This window comes from Ischnura elegans, chromosome 6, assembly GCF_921293095.1.
Source record: "Ischnura elegans chromosome 6, ioIscEleg1.1, whole genome shotgun sequence".
Lineage (NCBI taxonomy): Eukaryota > Metazoa > Arthropoda > Insecta > Odonata > Coenagrionidae > Ischnura > Ischnura elegans.
The window spans coordinates 48,323,755-48,349,458 of record NC_060251.1 but is presented as its reverse complement, the minus strand read 5'-3'; the positions used below and the strand labels follow the sequence as shown (position 1 = coordinate 48,349,458).

The window sequence follows — 25,704 nt, the reverse complement described above, 5'->3', positions numbered from 1 at the left end:
CAGAGTATGTCTGTCTACCAATAAGCCATATGCGTCGTATGCTCAACATTGGAAAGTCACACGCGCCTTTAAACTTATGCATAGAATTATAAACGACCTATCTTTTGATACTAGTGGTAATGAGATACGTTAAAAATTCCGCTAAAACAGCATAATTGGTAAAAGTACTTTTTAGCTTGCATTCTACATTCGAAATGCCAAGTATTTTTTTCTCTTTTTACGAGTGTACTACTGTATTTCATGAGTTATATCTATACATTTACTAGCAATTATTGTGGCTTCGTCATATATTCCCGGAACAGTAGGCACTCCTAGTTCACTAAGCTCGTTAGTAAAAATACCCGCACTCCCTCACTTCGGCTTAACTCCCACTGAGGTAAGTCTCGAGAAAAAATGCGAATAAAAATGTAATTCAGTGAGGCAGTGAGAGGGAAGAAGAGAAAAGTCTTCTCAACTCACGAGAAACTCTTTCTCTCCCTTTCTTTCGACCTGCGGGGCAAAGTTGTTTCAACTGGAAAGACGAGGAAAGGGCGGCGGTTTGAAACTTGGAGTGGGATATTGCGTGGGAATGTGGGAATAAAAAAGAAGTTCTCCGGTCCTGCAGACAAGAGGGGAGAAGGGAAGTAAATAAAAGAAAACATGGGGGAGGCGAGGAACATTGGCAACGGGTAGGAATGAAAAGGAAGGAGATATAAAGAGAGAAAAAGCGAGTGACAATTGACGAGGTCCAAGGCGGAGATGATAAAATATGAAGGCCGAAATTTTTCTAAAGGATTGAAAAATCAGGCTCGGGAAAAAAATCCTATGAGCAAGAAATTAAATCATTACCTTTACCGTAAAAAAATAATCTAGTTACAGAAGAAGTCATGAAATGTTGCTTATAAAACTCGTTTCTTATTGACTTCGTGTTCTTTTGTCGAATTCTTTTTTCATGTGTGAGTTTGATTTAATGTATACAGCGTTCGTGGAATACAATTTGGTACTCATTTCATCTTCCCCTAATCATTGGAAGAGATGGGATCCAATAAGTACCATTAAAAACATACGAAAGAAAAAGCAACGTGTCCTACGTAAAAAAAAAACTGAACAGGTTTGAACACAACTACTTTACCTACAATATCACTTTGTTTAATATCGTGTTCTTCAGACAGGGAAGAGAGGAGAACTTAGTTAAAGAAAACATGAGGAAGATGAAGAAGATTGACAACGTGTGAGAATGAAAAGAAAGGGGATTTAAAGAGAGGAAAAGGTGAGTGACATGTGGAAGGTTTGACGATGTCGAAGGCGAGTGTGAAAAAATATGAAGGCCAAAATTTTAGAATAGGGTTAACAATTCAGGATCGGTAGAAAAATACCATTAAAAAGACGTTAAACTATTAACTATATCATGAAAAAATAATTTAGTTACAGAGGATGGCATTAAAATTAGCTCTTAAAATCAATTTTAATTGGTATCATGATCTTTAATCGAAGTCTTTTTTCATTTATGACTTTAATCTAATCTCTCTGTTTCCCCAATTATTGCAAGGGTTAATAATGCATAGTTGTAATTAAAAAGATATATGACTCCGATGGGAACAGCTCTCCGTCAAATCACTTGGAAAAAGTTTGAGCACAACTACTTCTACTTTTAAAATTTTTAATTGCTACCGTGTTTTTTTTTGTTGAAATTTTTTATGTGTTATTTTATTTAATGTATATAGCGTACGTGGTATGAGATAAAATTTTGACCAATGTGAAATTCCCCTTATCAAAGCAAGGGGTGATAATTCATAAATCTAATAACAGAAGAATGTGAATCCGAAGGGAACGTACCCTCCTTCAAATCACTTTGAACATGTTTGAACACATCAAATTTACCTACAATGTAGCCCTGCTTAATCTCAGGTCCTGCAGACAGAGGGGAGACGAGGGAGGGTATATAAAAGAAAACATGAGGAACGTTGGAAACGGGTAGGAATGAAAAGGAGATACAAAGAGAGCAAATGGTGACTGACTATTGGAGGGTTTGACGAGGTCAAAGGCGATGGTGAAAAAATATGAAGGGCAAAAGTTTTGAAAAGGGTTGACAAATCAGCGGAGGTAATACAGTTTCCCACAAAAAAACTTAAATTTTATGCAAAAACATATTTGGAGAAAGTTAATCAGAAATAAAAACACATACCTCCGACTGGCATATTGTGAAAATCGATTGAAGTTACCTCAAATAGTGCGTTGCATTATACTAACCATGCAAATACTGTCTTTAGGTCTCAAGAATTTTGGAAAAAGTTGTGAAACATAAACGTGAACTTTTAACTGTAAGGTTAATAGCAACTTTAAATGATACTCAAAGTGATTGAAATCTTTCTTAGTACTACTCATGAGGAGTTAAGCTCCTAAATTTGTTAATGCAGTTGTAGCAGATTTAGGGGAGAAATTTAAATTAGGTTTACAAGGAAGAATAAAATAAATGGAAATTTAATGAAAAACTAAACAGCGGAAAATCATAGGGAAGGCACGAATGTGATTACACTGTCACGCAACTTGTAGACATTCGGAAATATATTTTTTATGGGCAAACGCACAGAAATGACTAAAATTTCACTATAAAATGAGGGTGGAGGTCCAATACCTCCACCCTCATTTTATACCTACAGCTGTAAACGGCTGGTGTCCTAACACCCCCTGCCACACGCCTTTTAGGCGGCTTGCGGGGTATTATGTAGATGTAGATGTAGATGAATACCAGGGGGGAAATAAAATTTTTGAAAAACAGGAAACTAAACATTGGGTTTCCAACTAATTTTAACACTTTTAATAATAGAAAAAACATCATTTGTTAAATAAATTTATTGTAAATTCATGATTTTTCAATATTTTGTTTTCTTTTGGAAGGTTTGTGTTTTTAAATTTCGGGAGTTCTGGACCCCCGGGACCCTGAGTAGCAATGCCACTGACACTACGCTAAGACATTTTAATGAGGCACGCCACGATTAATGTCGGTTTGGGCATGAAAAAGAGGCAAAATTTTCCAACGTATTAATCATCAATAAGATTATACTTCGATCCCTCTGTCGTGATTTAACTTAAAGTTCACATACCTACATATAAAAAATGAAAATAATTACTCGTGCTAACGGAAAACTACAAAACTCTAGCAAATATGGAAGAATATATCGCAGCAATGGCAGGATTAAGAATACAGAATAGAAACTCCTCGATACTTAAATCACATCTTTAAAAAATGCCATTAAAATAATACATTCTGACTTGCATTGAACGCGCAACTAGAATACAAGGAATAATATGACAAGCTGGCGTTCTTCAATTGGAATAGAAACCGAGCAACGATACATTATGAATGCAAAAGGACTTGGGTAAGCATAAAAAATCTTTGAGGATCAATAAAAAATAATTAAAAATAATACAATGCCACGAATTCAGCAGGAGATCTTTTATTTTTAAAGATTACAGCTGCTCTAAGACAATCGACCACAAAGATGTAAAATTCTCACAATAACCGCTACCAAAGGTGTCAGAGCTGAAGTGCTCACGTCCCTATTACAATCTTTCACTCATAAGAAGTCGAGTGGGTTTCCACGATAAGAGGCGAGATGCTCTGGTGCAATCAGTACGAATATAAACTTAATGAAAAAATCTTTTTATTTTAATATTTTAATGCGCAGACCCATAATGATTAACCCAACAAGTTACCGATGATTACTGTAGAAAAGAAATAACCTCGGAAGTTGAATCGGGAAGGATAATGAAAATTATAAGATTTCAAAAGCTTCGTGTGATTTATTCTTCAAATGTGCCATGCATATCACTTAAGTTATGTACCATAGTATCTCTTAATAACGATTTGGTTCGCCTTACCTGCATGATTAGAGAAAAAAGAGCTAATTAATTTAATTTAGGTACCAAGTAAGTTAAATATAGACGAAAATTCTCATCAATTCAGATATAATTGATCAAAATAAGTTTGTTTTTCTCAATACCAAACACAAAGCGGGATTTGGGAACACGGGTTCCAACACTGGCACTGAATGGACTCCAATGATAATTTATTTAAATAGTCACTTTCTCACCGAGTTATAAATGAACATATGTATCACGAATTGCCATTATCAGTAAGAACAATAATAGTAACAATAAGATTAGGATGGAGAGTGTGGTATTCTACTGTATAGAATGCTTGGCTATTGATTGGTAAGGTCAAAGTCCGGATGAATTCCTCTGACACCCCAAAATCTAATCTTTGAACCTCTAGGAGGCTCAAGGAAATGAACTCACCCCATTTTCTTAGTGAGCAATATTCACATGTCTGTGAACTAGGGGTGAACACAATCTTTACATATATAATAATATAATAATAATTTTATTTCTCCACACACAAATTACATGACAATAACAAATTTGAGTAATTTTAGGTAGCTGCAAGGGATAACCTGTTTGAGGCTACCATCCAAAATAATAATATTTATGCTTTACATATAGTGTAGTTCATTTTGTGTTACCTTGATAATTTATGCAACCAAAGCTTAAGTGCGTACATGAAAAAAACAACTAAAGTACTATTTATAATTCATTTACAACAATATTTTTTCTACACTTTCTTTAGTGATATATCCAACCAACATTCAAGCAGCATCACTAGACGAATGAAGAATATGCCTACAATTCATACTCTTACAACCTCCTCACAAATAAACCCGAATGAAAAGGAACGGCAAGCCATATAGATACTCATATTTGGAAATATACAATATTCCGAAAGATACAATGCGATTTATCGTTACCAACTGCGACTCCTATTAAATATCGTACCATTATTTTACATTGAAAGCATCCCAACCCAAGATTCATCGCGGAAAAAAATGGGAGCATTATCCTCACAATAAAGTACGAAGAGCAGAAGCAAAGTGCCGCAAGTAATAATGATAAATAAAGGCATTGTTCGGACCCAGCATCCAAACGTGCTCTGTGTTCTCACTCTTTCCCGGGTATGAATCAACGCCGCCGCCACAAGCCCCGCACACGAGCTTCGTGTTAATTAATTCGCATTCGCCGCACGCGCAAGACGAGACTCCTCACAGAAGAAAGAAGATTAGCTGGAGCCTCGAGGATAGCCGGCACTGGAAGCTGGGGCTCGTTTGAATCACTGGATGAGCCGAAGCAGGGGGATTTAGAATGACCTTCACGTGCCTTCAGAGGTTGGAAAAAAGCAGACCAGACGGCCAGAGTTCTTTGGTCAGCCGAGACTGGAATTTCAACGGATTTAGGTTTAATCCATCAGAGTGCAGTCTCTAAGGCACCTCCTACCCTTTTACTTTTTTATTTTGTGATATAGGTGTATTCCAGGTTTGACAAGCAAGAAAAAGCACGTTTGTGACAGGGGTTTTTGATTTACTGGGGGCCAATATTTCGTCCATTTATTAAATTTGTTTTTTCTAGTGATAGAATGAGATATTTGAGACGTATATCAAAATATGCACTTGCTGTAAAACTTTCTGTAAAAAAGGTTGGAACAAAAAAAAATTTTAAAAATTGAAAAATACTTTCCGAAGTTTTTCCAAAACATATGAGGCATGATTTTCAGTTGAGTTTTCATCTCGAAAGTTTACTCTTTTCCATAAGATTATTTAATTTGGATGTACGTGCCTGTAGAGAAATCTCTAATGTACAGAAGAGCAGGAGAGGATACTTATGTCATCAGTGATAGTTTTGTAGAGCAGTAGGATATTTTTACAATGTTGTTTCCCGCTGTTTCATTATTAATCAGGGTATTCATCTATTTTTATTATTATCGCAAAATGAAAATACATTCCGATTTTATGATCATAACAACTCTAGGAAATCGATTAAATAGTTACAGAAAAAATACTAAAATTATCTGTTAACGGATTCTTTTCCTAATTTATCAGCAAAGATAGAAATGACGATCGCTCGACAAAGATTTCCAAAAAAAAAATTTTGCTTTTTTTAGGCTCCATTTTACCTATGTTTAAAGAAATAGCATGTAGGTAAAAACTTAATTTCCGAAAAATCCATGAATAATACTTACTCAATGAGGTAAAAAAATACGCAAATCCGCACACTGACTCAGTGATTCAATACAGAAGAATACATCCTACACATTTGGCAACACGTATTACATTACAGTTAATTAAGTAGCCTAATATGTAGGCTAGATTATCCTAAAGCGAAGGAAAACCCGCGATACAGTTCTTTATCTAAAATTGCATACGTTCCAGGATCCATGCTTCAAATAACCGTAACAGTTATTCTGTCGAAGAAATGCTAATTATATTGTTTTTTCAATAAAGGTAATAGGAGAGCGTTGTCAGATTTGAGGCTCTCTCGATGGATACCAAACAAAAGTTCTTCTTGAATTATCAAACGGTGAAATGCTCAATTGCCGAAGTTTTGCCAGCTTACTCTGCTGCCGTTTTCAGTGAAGAGTAAGAATCTAAGAACCTTTGATTGCCAGCATACTATCACCCTTGAATTTATGCATAGCCATGGATGGTGTAATTTAGACATGACTGAAGATGCACTAGAGAAGGATGTCAATATTATTTATATTTCGTGGTAAATTTGGCTTTATGGAAATCGGGTATTGAATAAATATTTCGGGTTGCATTTTATTGAGTTTATTTAAAGAGAATCCGACATTAACTAAGTCTTTTGTCAATTTATATGACTCTTCATGCCTAAATACGAAAGCAGAAAAAGCAAAAACGTTGGAGATGAGCCATTCACCCGATTAGTAACAAGTGAAGAATGTGTGCAAGAACAGTGCCCAAAACAATTGAGAAGTCATATCTACTTCTAACACAATGCATTAACTACACGTTTTCTTACAATGCGGTCAACTGAAGCTGAGGATAGCTCAAAAACTTAGGTTTGCAGGTGAAATAAAGAATCTTTGCACACAGCTATAATTTAATACTGTACTCGTGCCGAGTAAGAAGTCTCATCAATTGTCAGTACTTATCCTTTAATGAGGTAAAATATGACTGGGACAATACTAACGTGCCGAAACTTTCTGGAAGCAAGCACCTGCCCATATAAAATTCTCTCGGGAATGAAGTTATACACATACATCCAGTACCAGTTATTCTATGACTTATTGGTATTCTTCCCCAAAATGCAATGAAATTTTCATTAATTCATACGAAGAAAAAATATCACATTTTACGGATAGCATTCCATAAGATTAGGTGTTGTATAAGCATACTCGTACGATGAAAACTGGAAAAAAATATTTGTTTTGATTTCTTGCGGCTTGTGTTGTAATGAGAAAATGCGTTACGAATGTCTAAAATTTCCCTTTTGTGAAGAATAAAAATATTGAGAGACAAAATGCCAGCGTCGGGTGCAGAAGATGATCTGGTTATCGAGTGTGGTAGCACACAAATCATATGATTTAACACTTTTCCGGAGAATACAATGAATTATCTTCTCTTGGGTACCCTAGCGCAAATTGTAGAGAAGTTTATTAATACAAATGATAGGTTTGCAATAATACGAATGAAATAATATTCCTTCCTCTGGAAGGCGCTGCCTACACACAAACCTATTGACCCTAGTGCAACCCAATTGCGCAAACTCAACCAAGAGGAGACGGGAGCAACGAGTCAAAAGTGAAGGAAGAAGGAGGAGAGAAAGGAAGAGGGTGGAGGAGGCACGTACCGAGGTGGAGGATAGGGTAGTAAGTGGGGAAAGGCCAGGTGCCCATCGGAGGTGTGAAGAGATACTTGACGCGGGCTCCCTGACCCCTCGCCTCGTGCCCGCCAACTCTCGCCTGAGGTCCCTTCAACCCCGCTCGTCTCCACTGCAATATTGAAGAGAAGGGGAAGTCCGCAGAGTAAAGACGAGAAAAGTGATAAGGAGGGACCGATCAAGTGTGGCGATAAAATGAGAAGACCTCCATCGGGCTAGATAGGCATATTGATTCATTGTGGTATTGTGGCTAAGGGTCAACTTTGATTAAAATAGTGATTTTTGCATCTAATAACGAAAAAATAATTCGAAAATTGAACTTTTTTTCATGTGCAATTAAAAACTGGGTTTTTCATGGATAAATCTATAATAAAGTAAATGCAGATAAAAATCTAACAATGCCCTTAAAGCCGAATTCATAATAATGAAAAAATATCGGCATGTACCAAAAAAAAAATTCCTTTTTTCTCCAAAATAAAAATTTTATCGACATGTTGCAATCCTACTGTAAAACCTTTCAGTATATTTTTAAGAGGCGGTTTATCTACTCTCTTTCTGAAACCAAATGTTAATTTCACGTAATTCAATGCATTTTATACGATTGTTTTTAATTTTGAAGATAACTATTAGTTCATCACGTTAAGATTTCCATGAGGTCAAGAGAAAGATGGAAAAACCTGATTAGAAATCTATCTCTGTGATTATAATATTTGAATAAAACTTGTGACAGTTCCGTCCTAGGAAAATGTTTGCTATGTGATTGAAGAGCTACTAAAGCAAGAGAGAATAGAAATTTGGCAGAGTTCATTGTAAAGAAATTGGATCATTTAGTGCATATGATTAGAAAATCCATTTTGAGCAAGTCTAATTTCTCAGTAATTTTAACACAACCAGAAATTATTTTTTTATGAAAGTCTCACTTTGTATTTTATTCGGGCGGCTGAGGCTGATTTGAGCCTGTCAAAATTGAATTTCGGTAAGAGTAATTTAAACATCAATACCGATTTTGTCAGCTGCAATGGTTCAATATGAAAAATCCGACTTCTTACTGTAACATGCAGTACTTAAACGAGTAGATAAAGGTTACTTTACACTTTTGGTACTTGCAATTTATTATTTGTCCATTATGAAGAAGACTTGATTTAAATTGTGTAAAAGTTTCATTTTATACTACTATATATAGGTAAGTCCGTTAAGATTACCTGTGAATAAATAATCAGTGTTAAACTATGTTTTTCATGATATAAAATAAGTAAATTAAGCATTTTGAAATAAAGTTTGCATTGTAGGGATCGTCTTTAATCAACCTGAATATTATAATACTTTAAATCCTTTTTCGTACTGTTTTTTGATCAATGGTATTAAAAAAGTTCTACGTTGTACTAAAAAAATTCAGAGGTAAGGTTAAGACAAGAACTAAGAGGAAAAACAGAGAGCTGAGATCAGGTGATGGTTGGAGAAGACAGGAGAAGATGGCAAAGGAAAAGTGCCCTTTGCTTTTAGGCACGCACTCACAACTTTAACTTGGGAGTTTATTCAGTGCCGACGACACAGAAGTTAAAGGGAACGTAAATGAGTGCAGTAACAGCATAAGAAAAGCAAGATGAGAGAAGACATACGTTTAATGTGCTCGTAAAAATTGTGAAGGTTGACTTCAAGGCGCTGACTAAAAATGTGGCTCACATAGGTGACGGTTAGGGTGTTTTTCACATTTTTATCTCACTTCTATCATGTTACATGATTATGATTATGAGGTGCATTAATTACAAAATCACGTCTTCAAAAACGTTTTTGAAGTAAAAGCTACCATATGCATCATATCCTTTTCACACGATGTGAAATGCGGTTTCATGAATTTTATACAAATTTTTCAGACAATTTTCCAACTAATACCTTTACAACTTGTACATAATATGTTTATTTCTAATTAAACTTTTATTTTAAGTCACGGGCAGATGAAATTCAATGCTTTAGCAAACACACTTTACTATTTCCTAGATAAACGAGAGGTGTTCCATACCACGTAGCGAAAGAAGATGTCAGTGAAATCTTTCTCAAAAGAGTGATGAAACCCACCTATTAATGTGTAAATACCGTACAATGATGCAATTAAATAAAACATAAATACTGATGGATAAAAATGTTCTATGAGAATTACGTACTGCCCCAGGTTAAAGAAATTTTATTAGGGAGAAAAGTTATTTAGTAAAATAGTAGATTAAAATTATTCACGAAAAACTAAGTATAGATGTATAAAATAGACTTAAAAGCATGCTTGTTTAATAGTCAAAGCTCGAGATTCTTGATTCGTATTTCGAGATATCATTTCTCTAATCATTGATGCCTTTGTTCTAAAGTACTTCAGCGTTTAGTGAATAAATAATGATTCCCAATTATCTGCATGTAAGCACCATTATTTAGAATGTGAAAGAATTCTTTCCCGGCGCACTGATAGCGTGAAGTTTTCTCGTGAAAAATCTACCGATTAATTTTTTTTGAGTCATTAATATTTCAACCATCTTCATAAGGGTGTAAGAGCCCTGATGACGATGGATGAATCGTTGATAATATACACCGAAACTTTGGTAATATACACCGAATTTGTAAACGGTGAGAATTCCGAGAAGAATTCACGCAACCAATATTTAGAATTCCACAATGGTAATCGCAATGATAATGACACATATTTGGAACAAAAAATTATTTTCCCATACTAAATTGAGATTGAAATCTTCAATTCACATAATTTTTGTGAAAGGGCAAATTTCTTAGTTGCATCCACCACCAAAACTGATCGATATGCCCCAAAGAAGGGTGGAAAAATCAAAGACGAATGTCAGAGAGGGAAGTTTAGACAGAAAGGTTAAAAGGCAGTAAGGAGGCGGAAAACTTGCCATAGTGTGTCCCCTTGATGTGAGAGAGGAGTTCTCCGGGGACTTTCTGAAAAGGCGTGGGAGTGACAATCAGCAAGACGAAGCGCCTTTCAGGAGGAAACCCGTGAAAGTGTCATTTCGGCAATATCCTGCAGAGCGTAAAAATTGGGGCCAAGAAAATTTTTAATCTGCATTCGATTGCTAAGAGATTCAATTTCCAAGCAAAACTAAGAAGTAAGAGTATTAAAACTTTTGTGAAGCCAAAAGCTAGGGAACTTCGTGTCCCTCAAGCATATTCCAAGCCGCAGGATGGGATAAATATTTAAATGACGAAACCGAATGGATAAAAACAATCCCATTTTTCTAGATTTTATAATTTTCCTTTACTTTTGCGTGCTTATTGTTCACTGGAAACAAGACATAAAGTATCAAAGCGGAGTAATAGGGTATATTTTATATAGGAATAATATTCCTTTCCTAGCATTCAAGGATATATAAAAAATTGAATTAACCCAAAAGCCATCAATCATAAGTTGCCATGTGTTTCGGTTCCAGAATATCTCGCAATCATTGCAGATATAAATTTCATAAATAAGTATTATGAGTCAGCCTAATTTTTAACACATATACATTTTAAATATCGCAATTTCAACGAATCTTGATCCTTGAATAAGCAATAAATTGTCCTATTTCCCATTAACCGAGTGAAGACAAATTGAATATAGACTGGCATGATACTACTTCTGGTATATTGAAGTAAATCGCACTATTCACCCTTGCGAATGACACCTTACTTATTTTCCTTTTTTCAAGTGTGCGTTACTGTATCGTGTATTTTAAAACAGATATTAGTTATGACATATAATTAATCACAGTTGTTAAAATTTTGAGCAGAAATGGTATGGGGTATTAATAGAATATATTTTTTTAATTTAAGTAATACACTTAATTGTGAAAGCAATAACACTCCTTGTCCAGCAAAGAAATATTTTTTAAAGGGAAAACAGAATTCTAATGCAAACCCTCTGACTATGAGGAAATACATTTCATAAATTAATGAAAATATTTTAATTTCAAACTTAAATACTTTCCAGTTTTTTCAAGATTCAGTTGTGACCCAATATTATTCTTCAATTTAGTCCAAAATGGAGGGCTTTGAAAACAGGGGTGAATATAAAGACCACCAAATGAGAAAAAAATGTGATGATTCATAAACCTGAATGACGCCTGAATGCTAATGGGCGCCAGTGATGATTCTGGGGGAGGATATAAAAAGAAGATATAAAGCGAAAAAAATAATTGGAAAGCTAAACTCTGGGTACGTTGCGAATGTCAAACGATTGACGGAGAGAACAGAGGTTTAAAAGCACTCACCCGCATCCTTTTGAGCTGGATACGAGACGAAGTTGGAAGGTCCCTTTTGAAGGCTACGGACGTACATTTTTCTGTCACCTCAGTCAGACGAGACTCTTCACGATTCGACGGTCGTGATTATGGGATCGAGGGAGACAAACCTCTGGGACGAACACGCACAAGCAGTCACACACGGGACACGTTCACGCACTCAACTTGGAGAAAGAGCGGGGAGATTTCAAAAAGACTCTTGGCACGTCACGGAAGATACTCAGAATGCAGATGAGAGTCAATCCTCTTTATCTTCTTTCTCCCTCCCGTATAGGGCATCAAAAGGAGATGGTCCTTCGTTTATTCACCCAGGTCTTTTTTTGTCATATCGACTCATTTTTTCTCTCTTCGCCCACGTCACAAGGTAGCACGAACCTGGAAAGATAGTTGAGAAACGTGAGATGAAGTAGAATAAGAACGTTTCAATAATTTTGAATGTTTTAAAAATCTTTTTTCGGTCTCCTGAATTATAAGATCCAACCATAAGTCAAGTTATAGCTAAAAATATCGCCTGGTACTGTCATGATTGTTGTGTTTCATTTTCAGGAGGAATTTATTTGGTGTTTTGCAATATTTTATCTCGAGGAAAGTAGTAAACCCAGCAGAGAAGATATTGGAAAGACTGTAGTTAGTTTTCAAATGAAGCGCAAAGAATAGTAGAGAGCCAACGAGATATTAGTTAAGTGACTGATTAAATAATAGTAGTAGGATACTATGAGGGGGATTATAGCGCTACTAGTCATGAAAATGTGGATGCTAGGGAATGAGAATAAGATAATGGTGCAAAAGAGAAAGGAAAAGGTGAAATGGCCGAGCGGAAAGGAAAAGGGTGGAGTATATGCTAGACATGGTGGGTGAGGAAAGGAAACTTCAAAGACAGCTACGACAGACACAGAAAGTCTGATCGGAGCAAGGAAAAAGAGTGGAGGGGATTCTGCAACATGTCAAGAAAGATTGTTGAGAAATAAAGTTAAGCTGGGAGAATTTTATGCAAGTGGGATAGAGGAAAAATGGCAATTGTATTTATTGGTAGAATGAAACCGATTATATAATGCAGTAAATAGAAGAGGCAAGTTCAATTTTAAAAGATAGATACACCAATATGGTTTTTTTAAATGCACCAAATGTACGTGCCTTAACCAGAAATATACCTATAACATTAATATGGGAGATGACTTCAGCCAGAGCTAAAGTAGCAGTTAAGTAAAAAGTAAGTAAAATTTATAACCGTATGTATCATCAGTCGATTCTAGGGTTGAAAACAAGAAGTAGCTGTTCATAAGAGTGGCTAAGTTTATGTTACAAATTTTGCATCCAATACACAAACTAAATCAATTCCTTTAAACTAACTCACCCCCCTCTTCTTAATCCCTTGGCTGTTTTTTTAATAAAATATTACATTCATATTATAAAATAGGTTAGAAGAACTAAAGTAATTGTTTAGGAAAATCATTGACAACGCGTTGAAAAGAAACGGTGATGTTGGGCGCAACGTTTCACAAATTTATGTACCCCGTTCCCGGAAAACTGCGATCGAACGACCAAAGGGATTTTCAAGGAAGGTCTCTCTTCTAAGCTCGGAGAAATTGAGTCATTCGGCTCAGAGCAGAAAGCACTCCTTTTTCTCTCAGCATCGTTCCATTTAGCAGGAATGACCTCTCCGGAACATCCATTGCCTCCCTTTTGAAACAGAGAAAAAAGGCGGGGAAGGAGTGAGCCCAGAAAACAATTGCTTGCGTAGAACCGCATCACCCTCAACTCGTCTTAATTCAACTCCCTCCGAATGGCCCCAACTCCACTCTCACATTTCGCCTTTATTTCTTGTTCCAATCTACTCCGCTCGTGCATGAAAACCTAAAAGATATAAATCTTGGTAATAAGACAATTAAATGAAGGGCCAACCCTATGAAATTTTAATTGAATGGCACTAAATACAAATTTAGCAAAAATAACAATAAAAAATTAAGATGAAATTTTAGGATAGTTTTGGCAAATTACCTGCTATGGGCATTAAATACAATTAATTTACAGCTTGACTCCAACCGGATTGTAATAAGTAAGCTCACGGCAAATAATAGATTATAAACGAGGACTAATAGATATTCAAGTATAATATAGTAAAACCCGCAATTATTAAAAAAAAAAAAATCTGAAAGAAAGAATTCGGTTACGAATCAACATAACACAAAAATAATTATATGAAGTCACGCAAATTTACGCTAACTTGAAATTGTAAATTTGTTTAATACCACACAGTTTTTGGAGGATTTATCAGCACATTTAAATAAATAACCTATCTGCGCATAGTATCTGCAAATATTACTTCCCAATATTCGGGGCCACTTTCTAGAACCTTAATTAATCTTGTTTTTCGAACTCTTACTCACACTTAAGTCGAGTTAAACTACGTATTTTAGCTAAAACAAACAACACCACTCACTTGAGCTAAATTAATTGAGGTAAAACTCACAAAAAATGTATTTAGCCTTAATATTTTCAGTCTGTTAGCTTCTTTAATGTGGAGTTGCAGAAGATATTGGTTTAATGTAAATGAGAATTTTAAATTCAACACAAGACACTTCATTTAATTAATATAATATCAGAGGAGTATTGTTACACAGAGTAAACAAAAATACCTTTGGTCGCTAACCAACGAAAATCTGAAAAATACAATAACAACACAGTCATGGCCCCATCCAAATTAAAGACTAGCATTATTGGAAAACAATATTACGCGTGAAGTATTTTTATTGGACATATTTAATTTTTAAAACGTGAGACGTAGGCAGCAGGAGGACATTTTTGAACTTGGCTACTAACTTTTTGTTGGGAAACGATTGAAGTGTTGTGATGCCAACGCGGCAACTGAGTTGAATTTGAGTCGGGATGAAGACTTGAGTAACGTTTTGGAATACGACCCTTAAGTACAATAATTTAAGCTAATAACTTTAAGTGGAGTGATAGCGCCAATTTCACCAGTATCTCTTCCGAGTTATGCATTCAAAATGCTAATATCGCCGCTTCCTAATCCGAGGGTGTCGTCTTCAAATTCTTCCTCTCAATTCCAGAGTTTACGCTAAATTACCTCACACGCATTTAATAACCGATTTCTGCAGCCCACATGAACCCCATTCTTGTAACAGTATAAAAGTATAAAAAATGAATCAGTGTAAAGTAACAGCATTAGTATTTGACATAAAAGTGGTTAAATATTATGACCTCTGTAAATTTAAAGTTTCTTTTTTTTATTTTTTGGATCCCAATACGTGCGGTTTTACAGCCAATATCACCAACAAATCTCCCGAGTTAAACATTTGAAATGTTAGTATCTCAACTTCTCAACCCAAAGTTGTCATCCTAAAATTCTTCCTCACACTTCCACTTTTTACGCTAAATTTATTCGCGCGTATTTAACAACCGATTCCTACAGCCCATACGTACATCTCCACTTACAAAATATTTAATTACTAACTAGTTTATATAAGCACTTTCACCAATACATACTCCGTTATATGAGTTATTTATTAAGAATATTAATATCTTAACTTCAAAACCCAAGGTGTCATTTTGAAATTCTTCCGCTCAGTCTTCCACTTTTTACGCTAAATTACTTCGCGCGCATTTATAAACGGATTCCTGCAGCCAATATGGACATCTCTGATTAAAAAATAGCTAATTACCAAGTAATTTATATAGCCATTTTCACCAATACACCCTCCAACTTATGAATTAAGAATATTAATACCTCAACTTACAAATCCAAGATGTTTCCCTAAAATTCTTCCCTCACTTTTCCACTATTAACGCCAAATTACTTCGCGCGCATTTAATAACCGATTCCTGCAGCCTATATACTCTACTTACAAAATAGTTAATTACCCAATAATTTATATAACCAATTTCACCAATACACCCTCCAAGACATGAATTAAGAATATTAATATCTAAACATTCAAACCCACTCAAAGTTGTCATGCTGAAATTCTTCCACTATTTGCGCTAAATTTCTTCGCGCGCATTTAATAACCGACTCCTGCAGCCTATATGAACCTCTCTCCTCCTTCCTAAATTTCTCCCGTCATGTCTCCCCTAAAGAATCCGCCTTTCATCTTCCCAAGTTCCTCTCCCTTCCCTCATAGCCTTCCCTTTTGGGCCCGCCCACGTAAGCGAAGTCTCTCTTCATGCGGGGCCCATTACCTCCATCCACCCCTCCTCATACCTCCCCTCCAAGTGATTCCACCCCCGCCTCTTCCTCTCATCTGGATCGACTCCTCCGGCAACTTCATCTCTGTCGACCGGGAAACCCATTCCTGCTTCCTTTCCACACACACACACACAAGACCGCCCACCCGTCTAAGTACGCCTCTCTTCTTCTCTCTCTCCTACGAGGAATTATTTTCTTTTCCTTGGCCTCCCAACGATCTCATTTAGCTCTAGGACAACCAAGGGGTCATTTTGACTCCTGCAACACTGTATTTGTGGGCTCTTGGATTGTGGTTCTAATCCATAGATTAGTATTTCATTCATAAATTTGTATCATCAGTATAAAACGTGCACAATTAAAATATGATAGTGTGATTATTTGATACAATAGTTGTAGAATATGATCAGCTCAGTAAATTTAAATTTTCCGTTTTTTACAATTTTTTTATTGATTTATGTTGGGGTTTTAGTGCCAATTAATCAATATATCTTCCGTGCTATGAATTTAAAATGTAAATATCTCAGCTTCTTAATCCTATGGTGCGGCAATTTTTGGGCTCTTGGATTAGAGTTCTTACCTATAGCATAGATTTTCATTTTTATTAACTCATATCATTAGATCACTTAAATGTGGAAAGATTTCGTAATTTTCTAACCTCGACACTATATCTATTAAGTATATTTCTCTGATTTACACATGAAATAAAAAAATACGCTTTGAATTAATTTATATACGAAGCCTAAAATAATTCCATAAGTAATCATTTAGAATAAATCATTATATTCATCAATTATCTCTAGGACATCCGAGGGATCATTTTGAGTCCCGCAACAGAGTAATTTAGGAGTCTTGGATTGTGGTTCTTATCCATTGCATGGTCGTATGATTTTCATTATTATTGAGTCTATATGGAGTCATTTATCCTGTAAATCTATCTATCTGGAACCAACAGGAGACAGGGTTAATAAAAACCCTAAATACTAAGTACTCATAATACTTCAAAAATACCTGGTGGGAGGCAAAATGCTTTCCTAATACTTTTTATAATTATGTTAATACATATTTCGTCATGTATTGGGTAAGAGTAACGAACATAATACCAACATTAGCAACAATTATCTTTCAAAATTATTTCTTTGCTAAATCTTCACTGCTTTGGTGGGTGAAACTTTAAAAACTCCTCGTGTACAATTACACTAACTCAAAACGCACTAACAACTGTATTTGGATCTTTTACATCATTTCTAGAGCTGCACATGTTGATAATAATAATTACTATGCGTTGCTGATATAGAAGAGATGAAATTGATTTCCTGAAATATTCAAAAACAAAAAAAAATGACTTTGCTTGCAAATACATAGTAATTTAACTACATAATGTAGCCACTCAGCCTTATCATGTTAGTAAAAACATATTAAAAAGTATGATTATACTTTTGATGAATTTTAGTTCCAAAAGGGTCTTCAAAGAAGGCAGAGCACAATTTGTGATTACTATTAGGGCATTTACGGTGAGACAGGGCTGACACCAAGCGCAATTTGTCTAACTGACCCATTAGAAAGTAACCTCACCTAATCCTTACCTGTTCTTATCTCTTCTTCCTACTAAACACAGTTTTTGCTTCCAAATGGCGCGACGACCTGGAGAACCCTCGAGACGTGCGGGGTGCATACGTTAACCACTATTTGAGGGAATCAGCCGCTAACACACACACTGAGAACCCTTGCCGACAAAACTCCAATGTGTATATTCGTGGCTAGGATGTATGAATGGCGAGTGGAATGGGAACTGTATGCATAATTCAATTTGCTTGCAGCGCGTTCCGTTCCTTTCTCGCCTAAAACGCCGACAAACCGTTTATACACAGTCGGTCCCAACCGCCAGCCTCTCTGAGATATCTTCCCCCTTCGGTACTACCTCCCTCATCCACCTCAGCCTTAATCCAATTCATTGAAACCCTAATTTCTCATTGTCCCACGCTCCATACGCACCCAACCCCACCACTCTGTTGCCAAGGAACCAGAAACCAGCCGGCTCCTTGGAATCCGGATGAATAACCCTCCCCTTAGACTAAACCACCATTCTGGGCCTTCGAGCCATCCAAAATATATTATAGAGTGCCTTCCAAAGCCTAGCATGTCTTGAGATTCTCACCCAATTTTATAAACCTCCTTCAAGTCACAATCAAAAACGAGTATTACTCATTTATGTACGTACAGAGGTGGCATAAAGAGGTTGTCTTTGGCAGAACGATTGTTACGCCTCAATGAAAATGTTTTTATAGCGTATTCAAAACCCAGCAACACCTTGAAAGTTTCACCTACTACTATCAACCTCATTCGTGTCACAATCTAAAACTAGTAATACTCATTTCATGTAAGTTCAGAGGTGTGGTAAATAGATTGTCTTTGGGAGGAAGAGGGGCAAAAATGATTGTAGAATTAGATTACATGATTTAAAATAACGACACCCCATGGTTTGGTAATTGGAGGAAGTGATCGAGAGCTTAGGTAATTTGTGCCATAGGGAAGGGCAAGAAATGAGGGGTGAAGAGAAACCCGACGTTGGCGTTAGCCTGCTCTTAACGAAAGGCGCCATGGGGACCACAGCTTGACGTCCCATCCAACGGACGGAGTTCTACGCTTTGAGTGCTGAAGTGCCCTCCAAAAGGCACTCAAGCAGGGATCTGGCAGCCTCTGAAAAATCTCTGTCACCGTTAAGATTGGAAGCCGATTCGACTGGGTGGGGTAGCCAGCATTCTAACCACCAACCTGATCCCCAGGCCAGATATTATGGGGTATGTAGAGCAGGTAACCGACAGCTGTGGCCATTTACGCCATGAGGGAAGGGTAGAAAAAGAAGGGTGAGGAGGAACCATATACAGTCGTTCACATTAGCCTGATATTAGCGAAAGGCACCAAGCGGACTATGGTTTAATGTCATATCCAAGCGATGGAGTGCTGCACTTGATTTGTCCTCAACACTCAAGTGGGGTTCGAGTTATCTCTGAAAAGTCTACGCCACTGTCGGGATTTGAACCGGTAAGTTCACCAACGGGATACTTTCACAACATGTCTCCCCTCAGTGAAAACGTTTGCTAATGATTGACGACGTAAATGGGACTCAAATACCTTTCAATCGGCTTTTAAGGAAGTTGAAGATCAATTGATCATTTTCACTAACATCATAGTCATTTAATGAAATGTTACCAGGTGGTGAGAAAATTATATTCCTTATTTAATGTTTAGAAGACTACTTGGGTGGAAAAATTTGGGATAGTAAAACTTCCTTTAAATCAAAAAATTCAGCAGAAAATTTATACCTATTACGTTTGTCTACTTTCACAGACACCAATTTTTTCGAGGAAAAGAACATTTTTCGTAATCGATATAAGGATCCTAGACATTTCAAGACATCGCCTTACGTATCAAATTCTACTCTCATACATTCAAAGCATTTATGGTCCACTACCATGCAATATCATGCCTCATACCGAAATATATCCATCCAAGATATACTAAAATTGTCTCAATTAATGTAAGAAAGTCGCTATGTCCGTTTCATGTAAACGTGAAGAAGTGTTTTTTTTAAGTGCATAACATCATCGGCGCAGAAACAGGTGGTGGAAATACTATTTCTTTTTAGCTGGAACACAGTCACTTGCTGCTCCATAGTAATGTGACAGCTTCTCGAAAACAATGTACAAAATTGAGCCCTAGTCTTTGACGGCCGAGAGAGGACCACTGCCTGCTGAATACTGAGTTTCCCATTTGCGGAATCTAACTTTAAAATATGGGATCAAAATCGAGATAAAGGAAAAAAAACTTGAATAATTCATCCTCCCTATGAATTTCAATGGACTCCTTTCGCAAAGATCATCTCCTTTCATATGAGCATCCTCTAAGAATACAGAAAGACCTAGTCTGTAACCACAGGATGTTCAAGCCGCAAAAAGGGATTCGACGACTCGGTACGCACCGTGAAAGCAAATATCTATTTCCAACTCAATCATTCGGGGGGCGGGGACGAAGGGTACAAAGGAGAGATATTGCAATGGAGAAAGAAATGCATTCAACATCCTAGCATGGGTCCCAGGTAGAGCATCTATAAGTGCGGTTTCAAAAATTCCCGGATGAAAATAGTAAATATTCTCAATCTAAATCCACATACTACCCCGCAAGCCACCTAAAAAGGCATGTGGCAGGGTATGATAGGACACCAATCGTCTACTTATAAAAATCAAACGCTTAAACAAAATTAGAATTCATTAAAAGTCTTTTATGATTTGGGGAAAAACGATTCTCCATCTATATCGGTTCGGCAAAATATCTCTCTCAATTTATCGCTTCTGTCGGGCCTGTAAATATAGTGAGGTTCTAAGATGATGTTTGCCGTGTCACTCCTAAAGATGTCTACTCTCAATTGTTCAAACTATCTAAGGCTAGCGCACAGCCTCCGAGTCTCTAGCGGCTCATAGGATAATTCGCTTAATAACATATGAGTAACGCCTTCCGTACGTTCGTAGCAGTTTTTGATGCATCACCCTGCTTCCTTCTGTGCTTTATTTAGGATTAAGTTTTTCTGAACTGGATCCTGTGTGCTCGCTGTAGATTTAAGTTGTGGTCGGACCAGTGAGAAATAGCACCTTTCTCTTACTTCCTCATCCGAAATTGTTCCCAAAATACGCAATCATAACTTCTTCAAAGGCATGCCAAAAATATTCCTTATATGTGTTCCCCACGATAGGTTCGACGTTATTTTAACTCCCAGACAGTCTTTTATTTCACTTTAATATGTATGATTTAACACTTTCCCGGCGAGTGCAATGAATAATCTTTTCTCGGGTAATCACGCACGTAGAAAATTGAAGGTAGTCGTTGTTTCGGATTATGTCTTAACTCCATAGCAACGATTTAGAATGGGTAACGAGGCGGGAACCGGAACGTCGGCTGTCATCAATATTCTTACCAGCACTCAAACCCGAGAGAAGTTTATTCATTATACTCAATATGCTTGCTAAAGGATAAATGTATTTCTTAACGATTGAAGACCTTAGATGATGGATGCTTTCCGGGATGGATCCTTTTCCTTACTACTGAACTTTTTTTTTTTACTTCTGCGTTTTTTTTCACTATTACTTCTGTTTCCCCTCCTATTCAATAAGCCTTAAGCTTATTCGTAATCAATTTTACACGTTTTGAAAAACTCCTAAAATATTTTTGAGAAAATTTCTTAATTTTTTACTGCCCTCAAAATATAAATCTATAATTGAGTTTGATGCCGATTTTAAATAGCTTAATTATTGCTTTTGGAGTAACATTTAAACAAAAAATTTCACCATAGTTATCATCGTGAAAATTTTGTTAATAACATTATTACATTGTTATAATGAATTTCGTACACATTTTTTTGCCCGGTTCCATGGTAACGTGCTGAAAAATAACTACAATAACGGAAAAATAAGAAAGCATGTTGAGCATATTAACTTCATATCAACTAATGAGTTCCCAATTTCAGCCCTGGAATACTCTTATTTATTTATTTTTTTTTCAAGCTTAGAAGTGTGGAATTTACTAAGCATGACGAAAAATAAATATTTAAGTGGATTAAAGAAATTATAGTTACTTTTCATATTACCCTGATATATACAATGTAATTATTACTTATCATAATACCCTTAGAAGAGTATTTTATGCTTAACAGTGCTGACTGTTGTTGAAAAAAGTCTGTTTCCTGAATTCTATGGGATAATATCGGTGGAGCATAAAGGCAAATGGGTCCTTTTGGAACCCAAGCCACTTTCCCTTTAAAGTCCCCGAAGACCACGGGGAAATCTTTCGCCTGCCCGCTTCACTTGCACACCCTCTGCCGGAGAAACCGCGAATATGCGCCCTTTAAAACCCCCACCTCCCATTCAACCCCGTCCCCCTCCCCGCATTGGCCGAAATTCCTTCAACGCCGTTCGCTCACGCCTAAACCCAAAGTTTACTTTCGTTATCTTGAAGGAGGGGTCAGGTTTGCCTTGTGGGTTGGTCATAAAGCCAGATATGTTGGGATAAAAGGAGAGACGATGGGCTATTTTCGGGCAAAGAGATGGAGAATGGGCAGCCAGTAGTGCCTGTAGACCTAACTCCTCGCGCCTTATTTACAATTTAATCCAATGGGTACAGTATTGAGTACATAGAATGAAGGGGACAGGTGATGGCCGAAAGGAAAGGGAGTTCAAACACAGCACCGCCTCTCAAGCTTGGCTGACTATTCCATCAATGAAATTGGCCCCATAGTGCTACTAGAGATCGAATATATAGTAGGGCGGATCGCAAAAATCGATTTTTTTCAAATCCATCTGGCCCAATGAAAAAAAGTTGTGGGACCGATCAAAAATAAGGCCTGAAAAATTTGAGACCTCTAGGTGAACCCCTGACCCTCGCTCAAATGCAATTTAGGGGGGGAGGGTCAAAATTCGAAAAATAAAATATTTTATGCTCATTCCATATAGATTTTGCCGAGTTACTGCCCTTTTAGGGCAAAAATTTCGTGTATTTTGACGTATCTGCCACCGTTTAGCCACAAAATGCCTAATTTGAGTCCGCGTCCGCGAAGAAAATATTCCAACGCCCACGCGGCGTCGCGGATATCAGAGCCGCAGGCCGATCCCTTCCCCTCCACGCTCGCTTCTCCCCCTCCCACGCCTCTAATACAGCAATATTCATCCCGCGCATGCTGCTAGGAGGTCGTTCATCTTTGATAATATAAATCAGAAGATGGTAGAAGGTAAAAAACGATGCGTAGTGAGACGACTTGTCCCTTATTTGGCGCCTCGTCGGCGTTGAACAAATCGATGTTACCAACTTTTAGAGAAGTGATGAAATATTTTTAGATCTGCGCACGTAGGAAAGGAGACTACGGTCTATGAAGACGCATCTCGAGTGGCTATGAAGGGTTGGGAACTTAGTTTACGCACTTCTATTCCGGTATTGTCCGACAGCTGTGACTAAATGGATGAATAAGGGTGAAGGCCGCCGGCGTACCCTCCCCGCTCCCCTCTCGAACGCCCCAGATGCACCAAAATTCACACCAGGTGCGTCTTTCTTCGTTAGTCTTACTAATACTTGATGTATCAGCATCGTCCGGTGAGGAACAATCACGAAAGAATTACTCAATTACTTGCTTTCCAGTCTGTATTTCTTATGTTAGTGTCATTCTTCGTCTTTTGCTGTTGTCAACAAAGTTTTGGTGAATTCTTTCGCGAATCTCTCGTCCGCATGTATAATAAAAGGAATATTGAAATTCAAATTTGAACTTTTATCAATAGATTTTTAAATTCCACAGCGCTAAGCTCAGATATAGCCGAAGGAACCGGAGTCTCTCTCCAATATATCATCAGCGGGTAGTCCTTTACGTCGATATTAAAATCCAGCAATTAAAAAAATCTCGGATTGGTCGCCAAACGCATCCTTGCAGAAACGCAAATTGGGTCCCTAGATTACTCTTCCAACGTTTATGTCGCAAATCCAAGTCAACATAGTGCAATTAGCAAATAGACCACTGTAAGGGATGAAATATGATTTGATGCTTTCCCGGCGAATGATGTGGGTAAACTCTTTTCGGGGTTCAACAAAATTTATCCCTTAGGATGAGCCCCAAGTCGGAGCTTGAAATGTTGGCCATTATGGAAAAATTAACCCGGTCGGAATCCCGAGAAGAGTCTACCCACACTGCAAGGGATGATGGAATTACGCTTATAGCAAAGGGATGATGCCTCCTTTTTGGGCGGTATTCGCTTGGTACTATCTTAATGAAATCCTTTTTAATTCTGTGTATCTAATTTTCACTTGGAAAGGAATCGATAATCGCAGATTTTATAACTTTTGCTAATCCTCCGACGGGGGAGGCAAACCTTCAAAAGTGGGAACCTGTTTCTTCAACTAACACCACACATTCCCCTCTAAACTTGTATTGATAAGTCCTCTTCCCTTTTTTCATCAGACAAGAGTATAGTCTTTCATTCCAATAAAATAAGGCCTTTTGATGACACCTCTCTTTTCTTATTCACAGTAATTAGCATCTTTTTCTGTCTACGTAAGTAATTCTGGTACACTAGCTTTGATGTATCTTACGAAGTTATGACCTTTGCGTCAGCTAAAGTTGCGGGAACGATCATTGCTGTTGCTTGGTTCTTGCATATACCTCTATCACAGTTGGCAGACGCATTTTCCCCGAAGAAGTTCCAATTTGAGTTTATAGTCCTTAATGTTTATTTCATGAGGAAAGTAGAGATACAAATCGGCTAATTTCTCGCCAGTTTAATTTTCTTCGGATGAATTGATGAAGAAAATTTTTGATACTATTTTCCCGTACAAGAATTGACGATGATGATCAACGCTCTCCTACGATTCCCTTTTTTCCTCAGTTGTCGAGTTTCTTTAGGGTTCAATCCAGCAGCCATCATCTTTCTTTTCGTCAGATTGTCTCTCAAAATACTTCTTCATTGGGGGAACCTTATGCTCCTCCATGCACTAACACGCAAAAATATCGCATAATTTAAAATGTTCCTTTAAAATTGTTTGAGTCTTATACTTCAATAAAACCCTACTTTTGGCCTATTACGATTTTCCGTAAGTTTTAGTACTTCCTGTGGTACCGCTAAATCCATTTAGTCACATTCATAATGGAAGAGAAGCGCATCACCATAGTTCGCACACCTTTATAGCCACTCGAGATGCGTCTTCATAGACCGTAGTCTCCTTTCCTACGTGCGCAGATCTAAAAATATTTCATCACTTCTCTAAAAGTTGGTAACATCGATTTGTTCAACGCCGACGAGGCGCCAAATAAGGGACAAGTCGTCTCACTACGCATCGTTTTTTACCTTCTACCATCTTCTGATTTATATTATCAAAGATGAACGACCTCCTAGCAGCATGCGCGGGATGAATATTGCTGTATTAGAGGCGTGGGAGGGGGAGAAGCGAGCGTGGAGGGGAAGGGATCGGCCTGCGGCTCTGATATCCGCGACGCCGCGTGGGCGTTGGAATATTTTCTTCGCGGACGCGGACTCAAATTAGGCATTTTGTGGCTAAACGGTGGCAGATACGTCAAAATGCACGAAATTTTTGCCCTAAAAGGGCAGTAACTCGGCAAAATCTATATGGAATGAGCATAAAATATTTTATTTTTCGAATTTTGACCCTCCCCCCCTAAATTGCATTTGAGCGAGGGTCAGGGGTTCACCTAGAGGTCTCAAATTTTTCAGGCCTTATTTTTGATCGGTCCCACAACTTTTTTTCATTGGGCCAGATGGATTTGAAAAAAATCGATTTTTGCGATCCGCCCTAATATATAGGCCTGTTTCTACAGTACTCTCATCATTAATTCCTTATGACAGATGCCTTTTATTTGTGATTTGAAAGGACGTAGAAACATTTATGGGCTGTTTTGTCAAGGCGGGTGTAGTCAACGAAGTTCGAGTAAATGAGAGTCTCACAAATAAGGTTTCGTGCGAAATTGAC

At 37.2% G+C, this 25,704-nt stretch overlaps 1 protein-coding gene across 2 annotated transcripts in view; it reads right to left on the bottom strand.

Annotated features, from left to right (window-relative positions):
- LOC124160613 (chondroitin sulfate N-acetylgalactosaminyltransferase 2-like) overlaps positions 1 to 25,704 on the bottom strand; it is a 321,481-nt gene that overhangs the window by 98,570 nt on the left and 197,207 nt on the right. Inside the window, exon 9 of one of the 2 annotated variants that reach the window (XM_046536509.1) lies at positions 11,958 to 12,362. The exons of the other annotated variant lie outside the window; for it this stretch is intronic. The gene's annotated coding sequence lies outside the window, so the exon portion shown is untranslated. The remainder of the gene's footprint in view (positions 1 to 11,957; positions 12,363 to 25,704) is intronic. 2 annotated transcript variants of the gene reach the window in all.